Here is a 19,850-nt window from a genome sequence, read left to right on the forward strand (position 1 = left end):
ATCTACCTTGAGCCTATGTTACCTGTGATCACATCCTCACCTGTGGTGGGGCTTGGGGTGTGCCTTATGTGACTATGGAGGATTGTGGCTAGTGAGGGTGCCTAGTTTTTGGAGTAAACTGAGACTCCTACCATCCTTTTCAGGGTCACTGGGTTCTCAAGCCTCATCTCAACCGGGAGCCAGGGTGCTTTTCATGGTCCCACAGATGGCTATTCTTTGTTGTCAACTTGACTACATCTAAAATTAACTAAAACTCGGGTAGATGGGTATACGTGTAGGAAGACTCACTTTTAATCCAGATCATGTGATGTGGGAACATCCATCTTTAAACTGGGTCACATACTCTGCTGACAGCCTTTATAAAGGACATGGGAGAAGCACATTGGAAAATGAAACTTATTCTCTTTCCCTACTTGCTCTAGCTCTCCCTGGGAAGCCTGCTCCTTCACTGGCTTTAGAAGCTACTTCATTGGAATTCTGGCATTCTTTGTGATACTAAAGTCCGGCTAAGACATCCAGCCTTGTGGACTGGGCAACTAATGGTTTTTGCACCTTCTGTTGGTGGATAGACATTGCTAGAGTAAGTGGACCATATCCTGTAAGCCATTGTAATAAATACCATATATCTGAATGCAAATGTGTGTGTGTGTGTGTGTGTGTGTGTGTGTGTGTGTGTGTGTGTGTGTGTGTGTTAGTCAGAGGATAGCCTGTGAGAATCCTTCCACCATATGGGTTCCAGGAATAAAGCTGAGGTGGTCAGCCTTGGTGACACATATTTTTAACTTGCTAAGCCATCTCATTGGTCCATTTAAACATCTTTTGAGGTATTTCTTTGATACTTTTCAGAATAGTTGCACCATTATATTTTCCCAAGAATGGCATACAAAGGTTTCCTTACACTTGATTTTATCCTCAGGGCAAATCAGAATTCTTGCCCATCTATTTCCCTCTGTGTTCCTTGTATCCTGATATGAATTAAGGTATTGTCAGAGCCCATGAAACTAAATCGTTAACACTACCAGTCACAAAGCAGAAAACAGCCAATATAATGGATCCAAAGCAAGAAGCACCTACTCTATCCCAGGAACTCTATAGGCATGGTGAGAGCTCTTGAAGTGAAAGAGAAGTCAAATTGCTGAGCAAATGAATAGCTGCAGACATCAGATGTAGTCAGAAAAGTAGGCACTACTGTCTTGTTCTCACAGATAGGAAGACCAATTCAGAAGCATGAAGGCACTTCTTTAAGAGCATGTAGATACTAAGTTATACACTTCAGAGTTAAAACCTTAACCTTCTCATTCAGAAATGCATGCTCTCCGTCCTTTCTCTTGATGCCATCCAATGAGTCCTGTCGAGTGGAAAGAATGTGTTTTGAATAAAAGAAAGGAGAAGGCTGTAGTAAAATTTAAAACACTGGGGTTGCAATTTTGGTTGGGATTATTAGGGGAGTGGGTAGCCCTGGGATTTGCTTTCTTGTGATCTCGGAGCCACTTTGGTCATTTGGGCTAGGGTATGTGGCTCACCATATTTCATGTATTTGGTACAAGTGGTTTATCACAGAGCCCATGATGAATCATTCCTTTAGAAGGTCAGATGTAGTTTTCCAGCACTATACATCTTAGTCATTCTGGTCCCATAAAATATGGAGAGATGGGTGACACAAAATGACATCTAAGCAATGGGTTTTTCTCTATTAATATAATAAAGCAATTGAAGCTGAATTAAAACCATACAAACCAGCAGCTGACTGAAACAGATACTTATACTTATACCCAACCATTGGACTGAAGTCAGTTACCCTCTATGGTTGAATTAGGAGGACTGAAGAAGCTTAAGGGAAGAATGACCTCATATGAAGAACAACATTCTCAACTAACCCAACTGCCAGGGAGCTCCCAGAGACTGAGCCACCAACCAACAGAATACATGAGCTGATTCAAGGCACCTGGTACATATATAGCAGAGGTTGGCCTGTTCTAGCCTCAGTGGGTGAATCTGTGATTAATCTTTGAGAATCTAGAGGCCCCCAAGAAAGGAGGAGGCCTGGTGTGGGGGCACCCCCTAAAAGGCAAGAGGGTAGAGGAATGGGATGAGGAACTGGGGCATGGAGGACTGGGAGGAGGGCAATAACCCGCCAATGAAAGGGAGTCACGTGAACAAAGTGAGATATGGGGGCATCTTGGACCAAGCAACAGAGCTAGCTGCACGTGGTTCTGTACTAGAAGCGGGCCCATGGAGTGAGAGTGCAAGGCTGATAAAGAGATAAACCTTCCATTTTTAAAAAAAATATTTACTTCAACAATAGTCAACTAACTAAAACTGAAAGTGAGAAAGCAAAGTCAAAGGTCAGTAGAATGTATACTCTCACATAAGACCTGGTGTACAGATGATTTTCTTAATTATGACTTTTCTGCATTAGATTAAGTGTCATTAATGGGCTTTATTTTCAAATTTATTTCTAGTTGACCAGAGACTATTAGCAATTAGTCCCTGGAACTAGAAAAAAATGTCATAGACAGATCCAAATGTAATTTAAAGTAGAAGGCACAAACTCGTTTTGTTTTATTTCCATTATGATAATCCTAAGGACAGGGTCTAAGCAATGAATGGAAGGAAGCAGATAGTTTATTTGTTAAGTATGCATAAAGGATAGGTGTGAAGAGTCATGGTATGATCAAGGGAATAGACCAGTGCAGTGAAATCAGTGAAGAAGTTAGGCTCCTGTTACTTTAAAAATGTAGAACTAGGGAGTGTTGGCCCAACCTCACCAGCTCAATCATTTGGAAATTACCGTTTCTTTTATTTCCAGGATATGCCTGTTTACATGAGCTGAGGAAGCATCCAAGGCATTAGGAACAAAATAGAAGGACTTAATTTGTAATATACCTGAGGGAGAGGGTATAAGAGCAACACAAAATTGATCTAAATGTATATCAAAACTACTACAGCTAGACATGAAGTCGGAGCATTCTGATATCAGAATACCCATTCAGAAAATGTTGATAGCATGCAATTGCACATGTCAGACATATATATATATATATATATATATATATATATATATATATATATATGTGTGTGTGTGTGTGTGTGTGTGTGTGTGTGTGTGTGTGTGTGTGTGTGTGTGTATTTCCTCTTGGAGCACTAGACTAGAAGAGAGAGTTATGAAAAAACAAAGGGCACATCTCTGAGGATGGGATAAAGTGAAAATAGGATTAAATAAAATTACAATGGAAGAAATATCACTTTAGCTGATTCTGATAGTTGGCAATGCCTTTATGGAGAAATAGTCATTGAACTTAATCTGGACTGATTTCAATAAACAAAGAAATTCAGGCAGAGGGAAAGAAAGACATGGGGCCAGGATAGAACTTACCTATCCTGTATAGGAGCACAGTATAGGAGAGAAGGGAATTTGTGATGAAAGATTCAAATAAGTTAAAATAGGTAGACTCTATTCTTTGGGCAGAGGAGGGTGATAGGAGGTACTTACAGGTTTAAGTTATGATGAGAACACAATTTCTCCTCTTAGTCAAGAATGGCTAGAGACGGGTGAAAGTCATGGGTGGTTTTAGGATGGAATATGCCTCGTCAGCCTTGGCTGACTTAGGCCATTGGCAGAAGAATAGAGGATCTAATGTGGATATGTAGGATCAAGGTAAAGATAGACAGTGGAGGGTTGCATCCTCCAGACATACTGTGTTCTCAACACTTGCAGGGAGAATGGCATTAGCATTCTACTCCACCATCTAGGGCAGGTTGATCATTCTTATTAATGTCTGACCTGGTGAGTTCTCTTAGCCTTCATCTATCAACCTCTGCCTTTTGCCTTCAACAGCAGCCCACACCCAGTGTCTCAGAACCCCATACATCATGCCTCGAGCAGAGAAGCAGATTCCCTTTTATCTCCCTTGCAAAAGCACAGATGTTCGGAATGTTAGTAACTGCACCCAGACTTCTCTGGGATTCAGGCACAGTGTCTCCCTGGATGACCTTCTTGGAATCTTCATCCCCATTGCATTCCAGGCAGATAAACTCTCCTTTTGTTCCTTCACTCAAGAGCTGCCTCCACCCCAGACTCTTTCAACCCATGCGTCATGGACAGCACATTTGTGTAGCCATGTCTGCTGCATCCCAGCTGCTGAAACCATTTGTGAAGCAGATATTGTATTAATCATTATTTCAAAATGTGTGCCATGGCATGCATGCCTCATTTTGAAACCACATCTCCCCTTCATCATCTGATTAAGAAGGCAGAATCGTGAAAAGCAAAGGACCATGAGCTGAAGGTTTCACAAGACCTGATTCTGATACTAAATCCTTGTGTGGTTCTGATGCTTTTATTTCCAAATTTGTTTCTCTTTGCCTGTGAGATGAGACAGTTGAATCAATCAACTCTGAGACTCTTAAATTTTTAAGGTTTAATGACCTCAAGACTCTATGGTTATTAAGCACACTACTTTGGTTTGTTTCACTCATTTGTAACAATGAACCTTCACCTTCTTTTTGAAGTTTCTGTAGAAATGTAATACTCACCTCAGAAACCACACTAATCATGAATGTCAACTTTGTCCATTTTCCTAAAGTGAACATAGTCATGTGCCCCTATCCAGATAAAGAAACAAAATATTATCAACTGCAAAAAGCTTTACTTATAGCCTCTTCCTCAATGGTAAACCAGTTCCATACATGAGCACTGCATCTACATCACTCTCATATCTCTTTCCCCTCTATGACTCTACCCTACCCTACTTCATAAAGTTATTCCTATTTGAGGATCTGTTAAGACCCCAGGTGCTGAAATGTCTTTCACCCAGAAATCCTCATACAATTACAACTGACCTTGCTCTGTGCTTCAATAGACAGTCTTTTTGTTCCCAGCACTATCTAGATGCACCCATAATTTAGTTAATTAATTAATTTGCTAATTAATTGTTTTGGTGGTTGTGACTGAGCTCATGTCTTCATGCATTTTAGGTAGGCATGCCTGTTATCCCTGAGTTAAATACCCAGTCTATTGTATTTTATATGTCTTTAACTCACTATAAGCATTTGCATAGGTTACAGCTTGGGAAGGGTTTTGCTTTGAACTTTACTATTAATGTGGGCAAAAAGTCCATTATAAGCAGAGCAGCATTTTCCCTTTGGGTTAGGGGAGAGAGGTTTTCAGTAAAGGGATTTCAGTTTTTATTTGGGATCCTAGAAAGCAGAGGGTATATATTCTTGGCATTATAAATAACCATTATTTCATTCTTTAGCTTACCTGGGCTTCTGGGTAAGGTTTCAGATTTATTTGAAATTCTGGATCTAAGACAACATTCTTGTCAGTTTCCCTTCATGTCATGGTAAATGACAGTTGGTGGTGACAATGATGATAATGGTGATCATGATTGTGAGGATGATGATGACCTTTTCCTGAGGGTAGAAATGAACAGAATTTTTGAATTCTTATTTACAAATTCATCATTGTAAGACTAGAACAAATAAGGGGAAGATTTTTGCCATAGGAATAAGTATCTCAGGCCAGAGAAATGGCTCAGAAAATAAAGGCACTTTTTACCTAGTGATGGCCATAATGCAATTAGTGGAAGGTGCAAGATGGAAGAGGAGAAACATATGTTATCCTCTGACCTTCATATGCATACTTTAAAGAACCCCCCCCACACACACAGGAGAGAGAGACATAGAGAGACAGAGAGACAGACAGACAGACAGACAGATACAGAGAGACAGACAGACAGAGACAAGCAGACACACACACACAGAGAGAGATAGAGATAGAGAGAGAGAGAGAGAGAGAGAGAGAGAGAGAGAGAGAGAGAGGAATAAAAGATGAAAAATCATTATCCTTAATCTTTATATGCCAAGAAAACTTTGACTATTTCCAGGTTACATCTTGTTTTATGTACTTTATGCTCATTATAACTAGTAAGATTTTAATGCATACTATCAACTCCTTAAAAAAAATCAAGTACTGACAAAAATGTATTCATATATTTTTATGCAAAAATGCTTTTAAAATCTGTACATTTATCTGTTTTTTAAAATAAAGTTGTTCAATTAAAAATAAATGAGCCTCTTTTACCTCTCAGTAATGCACTCAACTCTAAAGATGCTTGTTACACATTGTCTCATCAAATGCTTGCAGGATTCTTAGAATGTGAGGTAATCCTGGACTTAGCTTCTTAGATGTGCATATGGACAGTCAGAAAGGGGAAGTGAATTAACCAAAGACAGGGCTAATAAGAGGCACAGTCAGTACCATACTGCTAAGGACCTCTGCTTTTATTGCCAGATAGCCACTGTGCAGGGACTTTAGGTAATCAATCATTTCAGCAAGTCCTGGAAACTCAAAGCATCATCCCTAAATGAGAAAGCTTAAATCTGGGGTAAGGGACTAGTAAAGAGTTGTGACCAATACTATTTGTATGGTTTAGTTACCAGTAGAAGTTAACCCAAGTTATCTCATCCTGAGTTTATGCCAAGGCCCCTCATAGTGAAATTTCACATGGGACTAGGAGACAGCTTTGGCATCTTGATGTTCTTAAACTGTCCCTTTCCACCATGGCTCATTAAGAAAAGTAGCTTCTTCAGATGTGAGTTGGTGACCTCTAGTAGACAACCAGTTGCTAATGAGTCTGACGAATCTCTCGCTTGAGAGTGCAGCTTCTTCTTAAACTCTACATTTCTATCAAGACATCATTCATAAAGGCTGCATTCTTGAGGGATTAGCCAAAGCCCAAAGAGCTTCCTGGAGTGATCACTACTATTTACCTTTCACATCTGTATGCCAGACACTATGCAAAGGATACAAACAAACACCAGGTCATTCACCTCAGCTGGAACTGGATCTTGAGGCTATTTCTATGAGAACCATTGACTTTTCTGGTGTAACTGGCTTTCCTATCTGGGCCAGGGGCCCTGGCTGTTCAAAGGGGCGTTGGGTGTTACTGTAACAAGGTTTCTCTCAGCTCCTATTTGAAGAATGAGGAGATTAGGGCCCCAAAGAGGTAATGTATTTATTTATGAGGAGAAGTTTTTCCATATCCCGAGTTAGCCGAATTCAGTAGGTTTTTCCTCAGGATTTCTGGGCTTCGTCTTTGATACCAGGTTTTTTTTTAATGCCCTGGCATTGCCTCAAGCATTTTCTGGTCCCTGGAACACTGAGATCTAGCAGGCATATTCCTCAAATTCCCTGGAAATGTTCCTGTTATGAGTTGTCCCACCCATTCTCACCTAGTTCCTCTGTGTCTTTCTGAGTGATCTATAAACCTAAGGACCGAATTATGTCACATTTCACTCTGTTTGGAGAGGATCAGGTTTAACTCCTCTTAATTGAGTCACTGAGCCTTTGTGAGCTCACAGATTTAATCTCGAGATGAGGGGTGGTTTAGATTTGGTTATTGAGACATAATAGGAAGTGATACTTTAGAGAATTTGGGTTAGAGAGAGTTATAACAGCTTTGTTTGGGGGCAGTCAAAGGTTACTCCCATGGGGATGGAACCTTCTAGTTGGGAAAGTTCTATTCCTGTGTCTTTCTGGTGTATTTTCTCCTACAGAAAAGGCTAGGAACTAAGGCCCGGGAACTGTGGCGGCTGCCTCAAGTTATACTCTTTCTTTTTTCTTTTAATATTCACCTGTCCAGTGTGTGTGTGTGTGTGTGTGTGTGTGTGTGTGTGTGTGTGTGTGTGTTGTATATGTATGTGGTACATGAGTGCCATAGTGTAAACTTAGAGGTCATAGTTCAACCTCAAATGTTAGTCCTCTCCTACTATGTGTATCCTGGAGATGAAAGTGAGGCTGTCAGGCTTAGCGCTGGACATTAATTCATGGATCCACCTTTTCCACCATGCTCCATTTTTTGCTGAGGCTCTATCAGGTTATTTAAGTAAGACACAGGATTGTGACTGGGCATAGACTGGCAGAGCACTAATTTTAGGTTCTTTATAGGTCTAATTTCAATTAGGTAACTTCATCATGTTTGAGAAGTCCTCTCAGATTCTGTTTCTCCATCTTAAACAAATAAAGTAAGGGGTTGAGGCAAACAGGATGAGGATATGTATACCATGGTCTCATTTTTTAACTGGGTATCATGTAGTTAAAGATCATTCAACCTAATTAATCTACTGAATGTCTTTAGTTTGCAAAGAAAAACTTGTTGAGATTGCACTGGTAAACAATATTAAGCCAAATCCTGTCTCCTTGAAGTCTGGAGTTAAATGAAGAGCAAGGAGAATTAAATGCATAATGTGAAGCTGAGTGACTCCTATGAAGGGAAGCCAGCACTTCACAACAGGGAATAAATTTCAATATATTGATAGAAATTGATTTTGGAATCCAATAATTACTTTAGTTCTTTAAAAATCACCAAATCAAATGTGTTATCTACATAAGTAGATATTCCTTCTTGTTTAATAGGATACAGCATTGTTGGGAGACTATGTCATGTGTCCAAAGAAAACTAAGTGATTTACTGTTTGTATCCTGGGTGCATGTTGGAATCAGTGACTTCATACCTAGTGGGACAGTATCAAAAAATGTTTTAAAGTAATTCCTTGTTCTGTATCTATATATTGATTTGTCGAAAACGTGTGAGTTTGAGGAGAACAGAGACTAAGTCTCTATTACTCAACATCTGGTGTATGGTTAGCAGTTGACAAATATTTAATGGGTGTGGCTAATGGAATCCCAGACAAGGGCTAGGTCACAGAGGAATGATAGACTAGGCACGAGTATTTGGATTTATCTTATATGCAAATGATAATCTTTGAAGTCCTTTGAAGCGTACTTCACACCTGGTTACAGTGTCACTTTGGGAAAAAAATAACTTTTCTAAGCCTGCTGATAAAATTCTGAGCTTTATTGTATATTATTAGTTATGTCAGTAATGTTTTATCCACAGATAAAATACGTATGCAATGCCTGTAACATGTATTATTGGTGGAGGAAACAAATCTACAATAATAACTGTGGCTGATAGGTAGAGGGAGTGATGTATTTCACGGGATTAGAATCAACCTTAAGCTTGTAATCAGTTGTGTTATTTACTAGCCATATGGTATTGGTATGATGTTGTTTTCTATATGGGGGGTGTGGTCTTAGGTTAATTTTTAGCTGTGAATGTTAGTGTGTGATCCATAAGAAATAGTAAATATTAACCATCATTACTTGCTGTAAAGGAGAATTCCTGAACCTCCCACCAACCTCTACATAGCATATAATACAGCCTTGCAAACCTCAGAACCACCAGGGCCCATATGGCTCAGATATCTCAGATCTCAGCCTTTTTATCATATAGTGAGAGAATAAAGCCCAACCCCTGGAGATAGGAAGGAACTGATCCAAGGTATTACATTCAGAAATAACTCTGGGGTCTATCAAGGCAGAATATAACCCATTAAACTTATAAAATTGAATGAACTTGTTCTTATGATGGCTAAACACACATCTCAATGGTTCAGTCTTTAACAAGGAAGAGGGAGAGAGGGGAAGAGAGACAAGAGAGAGGAAAGAGAGGAGAGAGAAGAGACAGACACACAGAGAGAACAAGAATTGTTTATATAGAATGAAGATGTGACCATTCCATTTCTTTTACCCTAAAAGAAAATTTTAGTCCCTCATCACATCTTGCCAAGGAAGAATGGTCAGAGAGGACAGGATATAGATAAGATAAAAATAAGAACTTACCCAAGACCATTTTATTCTTTTTTGGAATTTTCCCCATAAATGTAAAGTGCCCAAAGAGATACTGGGACTTATGAGTGATGGGGATGCAGAGATTGGTGTGAACTGTGAGCCACATAATGGAACAGTAGCTGAAACAGAATAATCATAATTGCATCGTCATCTTGGATCAGAGCAGTGACTGGTCCAGAGAACATATTCAAGTTTCCCAATATGCAGAGAGATGGATTAAGTTGGTACAGGTTCTCTACTAGATCAGTGTAAAGATTAAATCAGCCGAGTCTGTTGTTTGGTCAAATGTGAAAGATGAAGGAGAATGGGAACCAAAGATGGCATCTTCATAGCTTGGCCTATTTGTTCATTGAGAACACTTAGAATATAGACATAAGGTAGGATATACTGAATTCAATTTTGGACGTGTTGAATCTTAGGGCACCTGAGAACATTCAACTGAAGATGGAGTCTGACAGCGAGGCGAAGCAAGAGAAACTTGATAGATGAATTGGAAAACTACACAGAAAGAAAACTTGCATCTGGAAGAAAGTGTCCAAGGGGTCAAAGACTTGGTTTCTTAGGGTCATTCTAATGGGAAAAACATGCAGAGCTAAAATTTCAGACAATGTCTGAGATTCCAGGGCCCAAGCCACTTTCTAATATGCTTTACTCCCACTCAGCTAGGGAGCAAGCTGGATGAAATGAGTCCCTGATTGCAAGAAGGACTATCTTCCCTGCTTTTCTTCCTTCCTAGACCTCAGATGCCCTGGGAAAGACCTAGGCTTAAAGGAAGGTCAACCACACTTGGATCTCTGAGAACAGAGAAGTGCCTCTCTGCCAGACTTCCTCCCAACCCCCATCCCATGGGAAGAGAGTCCAACAAGACTCCAGTTCACATGTAATTACTCCACTCCCAGAATTAGAAGGGTTTTTCTGTTGCTGGTTTCCTTCTAGCACCCTCAACTGATCCTTTTACAAAACTGTTATTTTAGGGTTGTTTGGACTTGTTTTCTACATAGCTCTTGTTTTCTATTATTTCTCTCTTTTTCCAGGGTTCAGACTAATTAAAGGAAGTGTAAATCACACCTCGTTTGCACAAAATACCTTTCATGAAGCCTGGAAGCAATTTGGCTTCTGTTTGCCAAAGATCTTTAGGAAAAAAAATCTCCTTGGTTTAAAAAGATTAATTTCTTGGTGCCAAAGAAACCCATTAAGTGCAACTCCAATTTCTTGGATCTTTTATGGTTTCCACGTGAAAATGGCAGCCAGGGAAGGAGAGGGGAGCTAGGCTAAGCTGATTCTGCTGTTATGTCTGGCTGTCCTGTGCTAACAACTCAGCCATCTTACAGCAGAGAAGCTTTGAAAACACAGAGTGTCCCAGGGCATTTGGAACAATTTGTTCTCTTCTGATCCCATTTGTACCTCAGTTTGAAATCAACCCCTAGATGATTTTTGTCTAGGGTTGTGAGTTTTTGATCAAGGGATCTCTGGACAAAAGGACAGAATTTTCACCTTGGGCTCTCTGCTGTAGTTTCCATTAAAGATCTCTTATTTTTGGTTGTTTTGCTTCTATTCCTGCTTCAAGCCTATGCCTCCCTCATCCTCTATATAGTCAATTTTTCTATCAATGTCACCGCCTACATTTACGCCTGATGTGGTCACATCCTGAAATGTAAAACCTGAGACATCCCTGACTATTTTCTGCTAAGCTTTTTCACTTAGATATCGTTAGGCTAAGAGCCACTGGGGGGCACAGTGGACCTACAGATAAACATAGGATATAACAGCCAAGTCTAGACCCAAGGACCAGATTCAGTTCGTCATTCTTCCTACATCTTCAGAGTAATGATTTTATGATAATGAATTTTTAGATGGCAACGTGGTGGAAGGGCATCTGGTGGATTTGGAGCGTCACATTTGCTCCGATTCTCACATCAGCCCGTGGTGATAGTTATATCTGCTCCCTTCTCGTACACTCCGTTTTAGAAAATGAAATGGAAGTAGTATGGTGCCTTAGTTCGGGTTTACAATAGCTGTGATGAAACTCCATGGCCTAAAAGAATGTTGGGAAGGAACATGTTTTATTTGGCTTCGACTACCACAGTACCATTTATCACTGGAGTGAGCCAGGACAGGAACTCTATCAGGACAGGAGCATGGAGGCAGGGTCTGATACAGAGGGTCACAGCTTGCTGGTGATCCTCAAGGCTTTCTCAGACTGCTTCTAGGACCACCAGCACAGGGATGGCCCCACTCACAATAGCCTAGGCCCTCCACCATAGCGCACCAATTAAAAAAAAAAATACCCTACATTCCAATCCCACGGAGGCATTGTCTCAGTTTAGGCTTACTCCTCTCCCATGACTTTAGTTTATGTCAACTTCACCCCAAACCAGTCAGCCCAACTGACCCCCTTCTAAACTTGGCCCACAAACACTCCACTGTTAAACTTTCCTTGTTCATCCACAAGATCACATATTAACACTGGCATCACAATATAAAAGGTTTTACAAACCGTGGAAAGTCCTATAATCGTATAAATGCAAATATTTTAAAAAAATTCTCTTTAAAAAATATTTAACCTCTTTTAAAAGATCTGTTTTTTTTGTTTGTTTTTGTTTTTTTTTTAAGTTTAATGTCTCTCACCTGTGAACTTCTGTAAAAATCAAAAACTAAATTGCATACTTTCTTACTTCAAGAGGCAAAAACCAGGATTGACAATCAATTCCATGCAAAAAAAACAAAACAAAAAAAAAAAAAAAAAAAAAACACCCCATCAACTGTGTAAATAACACAGTGTTTAATGTCTGAGTTTTTTCTGTGCTCTGAGCACTTCCCTGGCTCTGCCCTTTGTAGCACCTACAGATTATCCTCTCGGCTCAGGTTGACTACACTCCATGTTTGATGCTGTATCATGGCATCAACCCATGGTCCTGGGCTCTCTGAAATAGTGGGGTCCCTTGTTTAACTAGGTTGGATTTCCTGGACTCTGTTCAGGGACCCCAGCCCTGCCACATAGTGTTGAGACTCAATGACTTCACAACCAGTATCACCTGGGGGACTTTTTCACTACCAAGTTTAGCCTACAATGTTGGCTGTCTCTGAAGCACAACTTCTGTGCTAACTCTCAGGAAACACTTCCCAGATTTGGCCTCAATGATATTAATCTCTTCTTTATTATAGTTGTTTTTTTTAGCCCCAGCTAACCAGCATCTATTGTCCCAGTAAATCGAAGGCTTTACCTTAGTGGGTCTCGTTTCTTGTTAAACACAGCTGATTCTTCTGTTCCAAGTGATGAGACACCAAAGATCCTTCACTTAAATGGCTGGTAGCGTCTTTGCTCTCCTCTGAACTTTCACCAGCCAGATATGCACTGCAGTCTGAACTACTCTCAATTTTCTTCTCTTCCCCGAGCTCTAACAGAATGATCGACCGCTCTTCAACACTTAATGATTTTCCTAGCTTAAAATGCCAAAGTTCTCCTAAATTTCCCCCAAAACACTGTTAGGTCTGCCACAGCAATAGAGCACTACCCTAATGCCAATTTTTGTCTTAGGGTTATAATTGCTGTGCATAAACAACATGACCCAAAGAAGATTGGGGAGGAAAGAGTTTATTTGGTTTACGCATCCACATCATTCTTCATAATTGGTAAAAATCAGGGCTGGAACTCAAGCAGGACAGGAACCTGGAGGCAAGATCTATTGCAGAAATCATGAAAGGGTGCTGCTCACCCATTCTTCATGACTTGCTCAGCCTGCTTTATGATAGTACCCAGGACCACCAGCATATGGGTGGCCCTTCCCACATTGTGCTTGGCCCTCTGACATAGATCACCAATTAAGAAAATGCTCTATAGGCTTGTTTACAGCTGAGTCTTATGGTGGCATTTTTTTCCAATTATGACTCCTCCACTCCTTGACTGTCATTTGTATCAACTAAACAGTGAGCACAAGGAGGCTGGAATAGATCCCAGGAGAAAGAGAAAACTTTTATTTGATGGGTCCGATATGTGAATATATTCAGAATCCAAAGCACTGCAATTGCATCCTGAATGTATGAGACACCTATTTTTATCTGGGCATTATTGAGAAAGTTATTTAAGCCTTCCAGTCATTACTTCCCTCATTGTAGGATGGAAAATAAAATCACTGTCCTCCTAAGATTGTTGGGACAACTAAATCAGCATGTCTACAGTTGAATGGATTAATGGGGCTATTGTTTTTCCAGGTGCCTTACTTCTTGTGAGTGAATAGAAACCTGTGAATGTGGCTACTCCCTGGCCTCCTTTCCCTCTGAGTAGAAAAGTTACTTCCTAAAAAAATAAGTAAATAATAATACCAAAATATTTGGAACTTATTAAAGCATGAAATTTCCAGGCTGTTTTTCTGCTGATCTGAACCTTCTGTAATTCTTCCAAAGACGAGAAACACTGGACAAAAATAACTTTACCCAAGAACGTATTACATACTAGGTTTCCACAGTCAGTACTTTTTTCCATTTGAAAACCCAACTTTTAAAAATAAAATGTGTTGGTGCTTGGGCAGGGGGCAGGACTTGGAGAAGAAGAAGAAGCATGGGTATTGTTTCAAAGCCTGGTAACGTAAAATAGGAAGAACAGAAGCTTTGGAACTGACAGCCTAGGTTCAAATCCTGGCTCATAACTTTGTTAACTTGATCTTAGACATTTTTGTTTGTTTGCTTTTTGCTCTGCTGCTGATTTCATAATTTAAAAGCAATGATTAAAAATAGTATCTAGTGAGCATTGTAAAAATTAAATGAGTGCTTAAAGATACAGGAGCACCTGTATTTTAAGGGGGCTGTTGCTAACTCTTTTGCCTGTTTTTGGGACCCTTTTCCTCTCATTGGGTTGCCTCATCCAGCTTGATATGAGGGTTTGTACCTCATCTTTTTGTAAATTGTTCTGTTGCCATCCCTGAGTGACCTGCTGCTTTCTGAAGTAAAACAGAGGATGAGTGAATCTAGGGAAAGAGAAGAGAAGGAGGGATGGAGAGGAGGGATAGGAAACTGAAGTTGAGATGTAATGTATGAGAGAACCAACCAAAGAATACACATGGAAGGACCCATGGCTCCAGCTGCATATATAGTTGAGGATGGCCTTGTCTGGCATCAATTGGAGGAGAAGCCTTTGATTCTGTGAAGGTTTGATGCCCCAGCATAGGGGGGTGCTAGGGTGGTGGGGTGGGAGTGGGTGGGAGGGGTAGGTGGGGAGCACCATCATGGAGGCACAGGGTAGCAGGTGGAATGGGTAGTTTTCAGAGGGGCACCCAAGAAGGGGGATAACATTTGAACTGCAAATAAACAAATGACCAATAAAATTAACAAAAGTGCAGAACAACCTATAGGAGAGATTTCTAGAAGAAAGGGCGTAACAAACGATTGGAATCAGTACAGTGTAGTTTGAGCCCCACTTGTAACAAAGAGTTTACTGTTGAGATTCCGTTTCCCTTTGGTACATGGGATGAAACTTGTCATCGCTGGGCACACCACCTTTTAGACTTTAAACTTAGTTCCTTTCCCTATCATTGCTCTCCTGTGATGATTCCCTAACTATTCTTCCTCCACGCTGTGACCACTTTGTTTCAGTATTTACGTTGGCATTTAAAGGGAGGATCTAAAACCCACCACAATTTCCTTTGCCTTTAGAATAAAACCCTCACTGTAGTGGGCTTACTTTTATTAATGTGTGTTAATTTTCCAACATGCTTTTCTTATATTTGTGTACATGCTTATAATTAACTTTGGCCCTAGAATTCCCCTTATTCTATTTTCTTACCTCCCCTACACCATCTTTTCCCTCCTTCCCCTGTTACTTCCCAAGTGGTCTTTTATTCTCCTGCTTTTCTATTGTTTGCTTTGTTTGGTTTTGATTGCCATAACTTCTGCATAATAGGAAAAGTCATGGTATGCCTCATTTTCACATGATAGTGTACTGACTTCTAGTTCTGTCCGTTTTTCTACAACTGACACAATTTTATTTTCCTTTGAGCTTATGGGCTTCTAGGTTGCTGTGTAATTTGACTGTTCCACACAATGCTTCACCAAACCTGAGTGGGCAAATATTATTGAGGTAGATGGTCTTTGACTCTTTGATGTTTATATTGAAAAATGATATGACTGGATCACAAGAAAGTTCTATTTTTATTTATAACTGTTTTTTTTTTTTCCTTTTTGTTTGTTTTGTAAAAAGTCTACCTGGATAGCTCAAGGTATCCGGAATTCTCAATCCTCCTGCCTCTGATTCTTGACATTTATTTATGTATATATTTACTTACTTATTTATCTCTTTGTTTGAGGAACTTTCTCACAGAATCTGTTCTCATTATAATAGCAATCATGGCTTGTTTTCTTAATGATGACCATTCTTGTGCCATTAGATGGAACCTTTATAGAATTTTGATTTGCATGTCTGGGTTGGCTAAAAACAATATTTATGAATATTGTTTTTCAGAGACATATATTGGCCATTTGTAGTGTTTATTTGAAGGGTGTCTACTCTATTTTTTTTCTTTTTTTCCCTTACAACTTTATTTAAAAAAGAGAGATACATGTACAGATTTTTAGAAGCATTTCGGCATAACACTATATGAATATGTTTTGTCAGTACTTAATTCTTTTAGAGGTTTGATTGTATGCATTGAAATCTTACTAGTTACCATAAGCTTAAAATACATGTAGAACAGAACATAACATGGAAACAGTCAGTTTTCTTGGTGTGTATAAATTAAACATAATGATTTTTGAATACCAAAAATTGCCACAAGGCTATATTCTTAGCTCTTGAATTATTAATGATTTAAGGTCCAGATGTACCACACTCTGAGAAGGTGTTATACACTTATTGTTTTTCCTAAGAAGGACTGAGGCTTTCACTTTTGGTTGTTTTTTTTTTTTTTTTTTTTTTTTTTTGAGCTTCATATGGCCTGTGAGTTGTTTCTGGGGTGTTCAGAGCTTTCTGGGGTTAGTATCCAATTATCAGTGACTGCATATCATGTCTGTTCTTCTGTGACTGAGTTACCTCACTCAGGATGATGTTCTCTAGATGCATCCACTTTTTCTAGGAATTTCATAAACTCTGCTCTATTTCTATTATTGAATATTTGGCATTTCCTTTGTTAACGTGGCTTATATGGTTTATTGGGTTTAAAGCTAGGGTCTCTTGCATGGAGGCAAGTGATTTATCACTGAATCACATCTCCAGACATTATAGAATTTTTTGGCTCATATGACTGGTCCCTTTCTGAGCACCTGTTAGTTCTTATCACTATTGCCCTGGTCTGTAAATCTTAAAGTCTTTGCCATATCTTGCAACTCTCTTAATAATTTTGCTTGCCAGCCCCTAAATAATTAGATTTACAAGTTATGTCAAGTGACTTCTCAACCTCCCACTTTGTCTAAATTGCTCCTCTATAGAATGGACTGATAAATCAATAAGTTTTCAGGGAGTAAGTGAATGAAATGTGGTGATCAATATAATATGATCATATCCAGAAACTAAAATGCTTTCCTTTCAACACATTGGGTCATAACAATATGCTCTATGCCTTCTTCATTATAAATGTGTTTTGTGTGTATGTTTGTGTTTCTGTGAGTTTACATAGCGGAGCACGTGAACCTGTCAGCATGTAGGGGTCAGAAAAAAAAACAGACATTGGTTGACATTTCTTTCTTTTTTAAAATGGCTCTTTTCAGCTTAAAAGCGAACCCCAAATGATTACCTTATAAAGCTTCGAGGTTTCTAAACTTGTGACAAGGGGCGGAAGGGAAATTCTACTCCTTGCAAGAAAATTCTCACGTAAGCTTCAGAGAGCCACAAGCAGGTGAAACCCAGGAACCTTCAGCTGATTGTCCTTAGCCAGTACAGTTTCTATCAGATACTGGCACATGTTTTTGCGCTGCTCACCCTGTAGCTGAATTACTTCTCCATATTCTGGCTGCTCAATCACAGGACCATGGCAGGCAACATCCTTCTTAAATACCTTCATTAGTTTCTTTTTATCGTCATCATCAGTGATCCCTTGGATAGTTGTAAAGGTCTTCCTGCCATTTCTCTGTTGAATATTCAATGGATATAATCCTCAGTGCCAGCAGGAAGCAGGTCATTATCCTTACTGGCATCAGCAAAGGGTTCGAAAGAGTGGAGGTTCTGGATAGTGGACATACAATACGATATATTTTCCTAAGGTGGAAACAGCCTAAGAAAGGAGGCTGAGAGAGAAGGCGGGCGTGGGGGTGGGGGATGAAGCATCGGGAATCTTGAGGACTCGAGTGGGGTGATTGCCATTTCTGAGGAACACACCTTGTTTCTTGAGACAGGGTCTCTCACTGGTCCAAAGCTTTCCAAGTAGGGTAGGGTGGTCAGCAAGCTGTGGGATCTTCCTGTCGGTCTCCCCAGAGCACAAATTACAAGTCTGCTCCTGACTTTTAAATGAGGATTCTGGAGTTGAAACTTAGGTCCTCATTCTTAAGAGATAAGCACTTTACAAATGGAGCCAAATCCACGTGTCAGTTTTTTTTTTTTTTTAATGTTTTTTTTTAATTAAACAACTTTATTTTAAAAAACAAAGATAAATGCACAGATTTTAAGCATTTTTGCATAGAAGTATACGAATACATTTGTAACTAGTAAGATCTTAATGCACACTATCAAACCTTTAAAAAAACCAAGTACTGACAATTTTTTTTTTCTTTTTTAATGGACGGTATTCTGTATCTTGAGAGTTTTTATGGTTCTGTTTGGATTCCCATGTCATATAAGTTCCAAGACTTACTGTTTGTATTTTTAAGACAATTACTCTGAGCCTTGATGGGCCTCAGCTGTAAAACATAAATAAGGATGCCATCTTCTCTCATAAATTGTCGTTAGTAATCAGTAGGAGCATGCGCAGAGAGCACTTTGCAGAGCTCCTGACACACAGAGGTCTCTGCGTGTGAGTTATCACTAGGGATTTAGCCATCCCTAGTGCCTGGCCCAGAGACAGTAATGACTGTGGAAGAGATGAAAGTATTTTACAATCATACAGAGTACAAGATGAGCTTTTTGATGGTTTTCAAGGGAGAGCTGGAAACAGATACAAGGTGGGACTTGTTTTATGTAATTATAGGATCAAGCCAGGGCATTCTTGATCCCCTCCTGAGCTTTATTCTCTCTCTCTCTCTCTCTCTCTCTCTCTCTCTCTCTCTCTCTCTCTCTCTCTCTCTCTCTCTCTCTCTCCTTCTCTCTCTCTCTCCCTCCTCTCTCTCTCATTGCTCTCACTCTCGATCTCGCTCTTGCTCTCACTCTTTCTCACTCTCCAAGAAAGGGAGAGAGAATTGAAGACTGCCAAAATATTCATTATGGGGCAGGCATGGGCACGGGCACACGTAGAACCAACAACTCATGAGCTGATAGTGCTGTATCTGCCAGTGTGTATTAATCCTGTCCTGAAGCACTTCCTGCTGGCCTGGTAGCCTCTCCCACCCTAAGGCCCTCCCAGCCAGTGTTGTCTTCCCTGCTGAGTTTGCTGCCCTGTGGGGCTACACTGACAGTCTTGTCTTTTGCTTGGTCTTATCAGTTCTATTTTATTTTCTCATTCGTCTGAGACACCATGCCCTGTGTTGTAGAACATCCTGAACTTGAATTGGAGCTTCACTACTTATTGTAATTAGGTCTAATGACTCAATATCTTTGAGCCCAAGTTTCCTTGCCTGGTAAATAGGGATATTAATCTCCATTCACAAGGTTGTCACATGGGTTACATGAAACAGCACCGGCAGCATGTTGAGTCAGGGCCTGACATATGGTAAGTGCTTCTTAGAGGATTAGTCTCTTTCCTCTTTCCATGGTCTGCACTTGCATCTGGACCCTGTTCCACAGTGGTTTCCTGGACTTAGGATGAGTTCTTGCAATGGAGAATGTTCACAATGAGGCTAAATGATGCCGAAACACAGACAGAAGCGTAAGGAGCAATGGGCCATTCTGTTTATTGGAATTTATAATTCTACTACTCTGTAAAATGCTTCCTGGGTTTAGAAGGTCACTATGAGGGCAAGGGACACTCATGAGTTTTCCCCTCTCCTTCTGTCTCCCTCCTCCCAGTGCCCTGAGCTTTTCTTTTCCTAGTCAGAGATGTACGCAAACAGACAACTCTCTAGTATGTATTCTTCAAAT

The 19,850-nt window shown here is 39.9% G+C and overlaps 1 protein-coding gene and 1 pseudogene across 7 annotated transcripts in view; one reads left to right on the plus strand and one right to left on the minus strand.

The window, feature by feature from the left end:
• The window catches only part of ASTN2 (astrotactin 2), a gene marked incomplete at both ends in the record, with an annotated part of 945,572 nt that overhangs the window by 808,057 nt on the left and 117,665 nt on the right, over window positions 1-19,850 (plus strand). The gene's annotated exons all lie outside the window — the stretch shown is intronic.
• LOC308438666 (eukaryotic translation initiation factor 1-like) lies at window positions 17,503-17,861 on the minus strand (annotated as a pseudogene). Its single transcript has one exon. The product of its transcript is annotated as a eukaryotic translation initiation factor 1-like (transcript).

The sequence above is a fragment of the Micromys minutus genome (assembly GCF_963924665.1).
Source record: "Micromys minutus genome assembly, chromosome: 28".
In the NCBI taxonomy this organism is placed as follows: domain Eukaryota; kingdom Metazoa; phylum Chordata; class Mammalia; order Rodentia; family Muridae; genus Micromys; species Micromys minutus.